At 43.6% G+C, this 6,370-nt stretch overlaps 1 long non-coding RNA gene across 1 annotated transcript; it reads right to left on the bottom strand.

Moving 5' to 3' along the window:
• Positions 1–1,024: 1,024 nt before the first annotated feature.
• LOC112265939 lies at positions 1,025–2,768 on the bottom strand. Its single transcript, XR_002955854.1, has 2 exons — positions 2,095–2,768; positions 1,025–1,881 (listed from the first exon to the last, which is right to left on the bottom strand). It is a non-coding gene; the product is annotated as an uncharacterized LOC112265939 (long non-coding RNA).
• Positions 2,769–6,370: the final 3,602 nt, after the last annotated feature.

Here is a 6,370-nt window from a genome sequence, read left to right as displayed (position 1 = left end):
ACTTATTTTTCTACTGTATTATTGACTATATGTTTGTTTTACTCCATGTGTAACTCTGTGTTGTTGTATGTGTCGAACTTCTTTGCTTTATCTTGGCCAGGTCGCAATTGTAAATGAGAACTTGTTCTCAACTTGCCTACCTGGTTAAAAAAAGGTTAAATATATATATTTTTAAATCAGCATACAAGGCCACACCCTGTACCACCTCCTTAAATATGTAATCTATCATCAGGGTGAACAACACCGGACTAACCACACTTCCCTGAGGAGTACCATTGTCCACTTCAAACCACATTGACAATTCTGACCCCACCCTCAACCGTATGACCCGATCAAAAAGGAAGTCCATGATCCAGTTATGTATACAGACGTCCCCCAATGCCCAATGCACTCAACTTTATCAACAACCCGTCCCTCCACATGGTATTGTAAGCTTTTTCAAAATACACAACATTCATCGCGCCTTTTATTTTCAGGGCCTTGGCTATCTCTGTATTAACTGTCACCAGGGCATCCATGGCAGACCTCCCTCTGACCAGACTTTGCCTCCGGCTATCCTACAAAAGTACATTTTGGCTACAACGCAGCTTGCTAACATACTATTGGGATTGCCTTCTGAACGATCCACCAATGGGATCTGCCAATGATTATTCCAATCTCGCAGAGAGCAGAGTCGTAAGAGGCTACCTGAGGGGTGTGTCCATAGACACTCAAACCTCAATCAATCACTAAAACAAGCTTTTTCATGCAAGGAGATTTGATTGGGTAAGGCCCCTGGCTTCTATTCCTCCTTTGCACTCTAATTGGTTGGGTATCTGTATCTCATCTACATGGTGTGCACAGGGACACAACTCTGTTTACTTTCCCAAACACAATTAAGAAGTGATGAATTACGAACCAACACATTTCATATTCTGTTCTGTTGGCAATGCTACAGTGAACACTGTATATGAGCTTTGCATACAATGATATTAATTAGCATTTATTCATGCATGTGTATGAAAGGACCAGTCATCCATCTGAGCATTGTGGAAGTTGTTTAATCATTTGAGGTTGTGGCAAATCAGGAACAAACTGTTGTAGCATTTGAGGTAAGATGGTGCATGATGAAGTAGTGCAGACAGGGATGTTAATAAGTTGTCGGTGTCATTGGTGTCTTAGTGAAAGTAGCCCGTGATCTGTATTGTTTTTAAAAGCAATTGGCCAGAATTGGTATGATAATATGCGTCATGCTTGAGATGATGATTGAGAATCATTGAGAGGATAATAAACTTTTTTTGAACAAACACTTCCAGATAGTGGCAGGGTTAGAGGACTTAGTACAAGAGACTAGAAATAATAATATGGTGTATACACAATACACACATCGTGTTAAAAGTCACATGATCATAAAACACTCTTGATCGTCAATTCATCTTCACTGTGCACAGTTGTTTGGTGAATTAGCAATTGTTACCATGCAAAAAAATTGACCAAGATAATCGACCATCAGGTAATCTGTTCTGTACATGTGTTTATGTGTCATATTACTACAGTGTAAAGGTAAGGCATTCACTGCGACGGTGAAGGGAGTGAGATATGGGACCACAGAAGCTCGGCCCGGGTGTCACGTATGATAGGAGTGAATTGGATTGATTCTGGTCAGGGTCTGGTCTGGTCTGCAGGCTGACGTGATTGACCATTGTCTCCTACTTGGCTATGGTAAGATCATGTCTCCTCTACGCAGGCAGCCGCAGCACGCTCTGGACTCTGAGTAAACCATCCAATCGGCCCTCCGCCGTCTATAGGCCATCCAGAGAAGCAGCAGGGTCCCCGTCATCAGCGAACACCCCACCACCATCCCCAGGATGACAAGCATAATCTCCATCTCAGCTGCTGTATCTGAAATGCATACAGTAACACAAATTGTCACAAATGGCACCCTATTCCCTATATAGTGCACTACTTTTGACCAGGGCCCATAGGGAATAGGGTGCCATTTGTGATGCACCACAGTCTACACACAGCAGGCACTAATTTCTTCTCTGATAAGGATCTTTTGAGCGTATTATCAAGACTGGTCACATTTGATTCCTTAGTCGCGCTAATAATTACCCATCTCCCCCGGGAGAGAAGAATTCTCTGCTCCTTTCAACATGGGACCAAAGGATATGCGGTTCCTCAGATTGGTGATAGCCTCTGGACCCTCTTCAGAGAAGAGGTCTCTGTGCTGAAGACACTGCTGCAGTCAGAACAGAGAAAAACATGGCGTGTGTGTGTGTGGAAAACGATGAGTTGGAGGAGATAACCGGTAATTACGATGTTTCCGGGTCTCTTTCCAGGTGCATAGTGTAGTGTACATCACTCCTCTGTTATTAACATGCCTCAAACATGTTGCCTCAGTTGTTGTTGTTGTTGTTGTTTGATATCAATGTCACTGGAAATAAATAATTTTATACAGCACATAATTAATCTTCTAACAATAGTGAGGTTTTAGTTTGAAGGCTACATGCAAGGCTATATACCTCAAACAACACATAAAGGCCTATTTTGAGCTTGAAGGCAGCACACTAGGTCATATGCTAGGCAACATACTAAACAACACATAAAAGGCCTATTATCAACTTGAAGGCGGCTCGCTAGGCTAGGCTACAGGCTAAACAATAGAAATTGAAAGAAATGTAGCTTTATGAGAATGTTCCATCTCCAGCTATTCCAATGGGGGGGCATCTCCATCTCAGTAAGTCTCCTTGTTTCCCCCAATGGCTCTAAGAAAAGTGAAATAGAGCCCTAGACACCACCTCCCTCCCCTTTCCTCCTCCCACTACACCACCCAAAGCCCCAACCCTGTCCAGGATCTCTAACTCTTTCACACAATCTCTCCCTGTCGACGTCACCCAGTTCACAAAATATCAACACATGCTCCCGCATTTCCCCCACTGAACACTCATCACACAGACCTGTTTCATGTCTCCCCATCATCCACAACTTGGCATTCAGACCTGTGTGCCCGAACCGTAGTCTAACCCACACAATTTCCCCTCTCCTACATCCCATACTCCCCACCTCTTCCTTAACTGATCGGTGCATGCGATAAAATTGCCTCGCCCTTACTACTAGCATCCCAGTCTCACCCTCTCACACTCGGTATGGTTCCTGAGGCAGATGCTCAGATCACAGTGTAGGTATGCCATGGAGTAATTAATCATCTGGAAGAGACTGATGGTGAAGCTGGCGCGCTTTGACAGGATGCTGGGTAACAGCCTGATTCCTCGCGGGTTCAGCGGTAACCTGGAAGTTCACACAACAAATCACAACAACTGTGGGACTGAGAGGGGGGGTTGAGTGTCGGTCGACAGAAGCATAAAAACGTTCACAGGACATGTGATTGGAACGACACCGAACTTTGTTTTGAAGTGAATTTTATAGTGAGTGTAATTCAAAGAGCAAAGGTTCCAAATGTTTCTGACAACCGCAAGTCAACACAAAGTAAAGAAGAGTGGAACAATGGAGTTGGTTATCATTGACTTCCTGTTCATATTGATCATGAAGGCCTTGCCATTTGAGGTTATGAGTCTGCATAAATGCCCCCTCTCCTAAAACTCTTATGAGGATGTGTTTATGCGATATGATCTTAAGACAAGTCATTTGATAAAAGCATATTCAGCACTAATTCAGGGATTTAACAGACTTAAAAGATGGATCTTTGGAAATGATAGGCTACTCAGCCGACATAAGCGGAGTTCAGATTGGTCTGGGAGCAAACCTGACCGTAAGGAGACATGTTTCGCTGTCCTTCAATCCCCATCCTAACTGGGGGATTAAAAAGACACCCCTCTTCCTTGTCAACACTTTTCCAAGTAAATAAAACGTCCCTGTTCAGATATAGGCAGTGGTGGTAGTCCACAGCTAAAGAGTTTATTTACTGTTGGTAGACATGAGTTTTTTTTTTTTTTTTTTTTTTTTTTTTTTTTCGCTCTGCGCTCTCTAAATGTTTAATTTGCCATCCATCCCAGAAATGCTGCTTAATTAACTGCGATAAACTGCGATAAGACCATCAGCAAGCAAGCCTTGGGCGGTCTATATACGGCGAACAAAAATATTCCAACATTCAACACATGCCTGCTAACCTGGATCAAGCGGGATTGAGTTTTGATTCCAGGACATTATTTGACTTGATTGGAATGTTAGTCAGCATTGAGAGTTTAGTCCCATTCTGGAGCTGTTGGTAGTCGGGCTGCTGGAGATATTCCATATATGAAACACAACAATATGAACACCTACCTGGAAAACACATAACAGGTTATGTTGATGTCATCAAGCTGAACAGTGGGCGAGAGACAGCAGGACTTTATCTCTAGGTTCACCTGGCTGTTGTTGGTTTTCAGGTTGATGACCACGTGGAGAATCCCCAGAGCCGGGACCAAGTCTCCGGGCAGAACGTCGCGCTCCAGGTTCAAGTTCATCTCGGCCGTGTAGTTTCCAGTGGCACAAATATCATCGGAAATTATCGCTAATCTGAAAACAGATTAGAACAAACATGAAACCTATGATTTAAAAAAGCACTTGTGATGCAAATACATGTTTAAAAAAAGATCGATATTACTGTGTAGTCGCATAGGTATAGTTAAGTTAACTTAAGGTAAAGTGTTACCGCCTATCCAATTCAATTCAAATAACTTGACTAACTAATGTTGAATGTTAATATTAGAATGCACTTTTTAATATCACAATACATTATTTTGTTAATTAAATTAAATATCCTGTGATAATTACCCAGTGAGGAGATCAGGGGATGATAACCCAATTCTCTGGTGCAAGGCCAATGGATCTGACCCACTCCCAGACCCCAGGAGCTTTCTACCAGACTCATGCGCTGGACTTACTCCAGACAAAGCATGGTCATTCCCAACCCCATTAGTGGTCTGGTGCAGTAGTGCACGTGGCAGGGCGGGTTCCTTGGCCCTCAATCCCATGGTCTCATCAGGTCGTGATTGAGTTAAGTTAATGTGGCTGGTGGCAGAACTATCGGTAGCGAACGGCGCCGTCCATGTGCTAAACCCAGAATGCTCACTTTTCACTTCATGCACTATTGGAGCCTCTGAAGGGCTTATTTGCTCGTTATCGGCAGAAGCATGTGAGGCATTTGAATGCCGTTCCTCTTTCTCCTCCGAATCTGTAAACGAGTCCCATTGGCTTTGAGATGGAGCGCCGAAAGGCATTATCTCAGAAGAAGATTGCCCTTGGCGATGATGCAAAGCCAGGCTGGCGGTAAGTGGCCCTGTGGGCGAGTAATTGTCGGTGGGTGGACTAGTCGATGTGTCATTATACGGACGAGGCGGTAAGAGGGGAACAAGGTGGCTCCCCTTTAATGCGTCAGTGATGTCAGTGGTCATGACATCCTCTTTAACAATGTCAAAGAGAGGTGTCGCCGGTCCTACACGCTGTAGATGTTTTCCAACAGTTATGGACTGAGAGACTGAGTTTCCTGATGTTGTTGATGTCGAAATGCTTATGTGATACTTTTGAGCTGAAACATGTTGAATTACTGATGTGTGGGAAGTAGATGTCTTTACTGCAATATTAGGCTGAATAGTTGACTGCCCAACTGGGGTTAATGATTTTGCAGCGGTAAGTGAAAACAGATTTCCAACACTGTCAGGTGTAGAAAATGTTGACTTCACACTCTCTGGAGAGACGTCAAATGTTACATTCACATTTCTGATTTGATTTGGAGGGCCTGTGCTCCGCGAGGAAGTCGTCAAAAACACTTGTTTTTTACCTTTTGTTGAGTGCCTTTGCTGATTGCTTTGCTTATGTTTTGTTGACGCATCGGCATATTTTGTAAGCGTGACCCTATGGGTAGAGAATTGCTGTGGTTTAGACACAATATGTGGTTTCTTATTAAAAGATACCATTCGTGATAGTGTCTGGCTTGGGGTTATCACAGTCTGCACTGGCATTTTATGACTTGGCGCTTGGCTAGAGAATGACTTATTTTCTTCTTCCAGCGATTCAGATAGATTTTCAGCCCGATGAATGTCTCTTGCCGTTGCTCCCAACAGTTTCATTAAAAGATGGGAGGGAGACATGTTTGGAGAGGTGCGTTTTTCCTCTCGAGCCAGCCTTTCTGTGGTTTTCATTATCCCATGGTGAACAGTACTGCTCTTGTCCATTGTCATTTCTGTCACCTCCTCAAGAGAACCTTGAGGCTGAGAGAAGTCAGACTCCTGTCCTCTGTTGTTTTTCAGCTTTAGTATGTTCACATTTTTCAATTCTTTAGGTGGTTCAAGGTTCCCAGCACTGTCGGCAGAGATTCGAAAGGTGTCACCACTCGACTTTATGTCACCGCGACCTACGGCAAGTCTTTGCTCGGTTGACCTTTTCACAT

The sequence above is a fragment of the Oncorhynchus tshawytscha genome, linkage group LG13, assembly GCF_018296145.1.
Source record: "Oncorhynchus tshawytscha isolate Ot180627B linkage group LG13, Otsh_v2.0, whole genome shotgun sequence".
NCBI lineage: Eukaryota > Metazoa > Chordata > Actinopteri > Salmoniformes > Salmonidae > Oncorhynchus > Oncorhynchus tshawytscha.
Note: the sequence above shows the minus strand (reverse complement) of the source record. Positions and strands in the feature narration are given on the sequence as shown.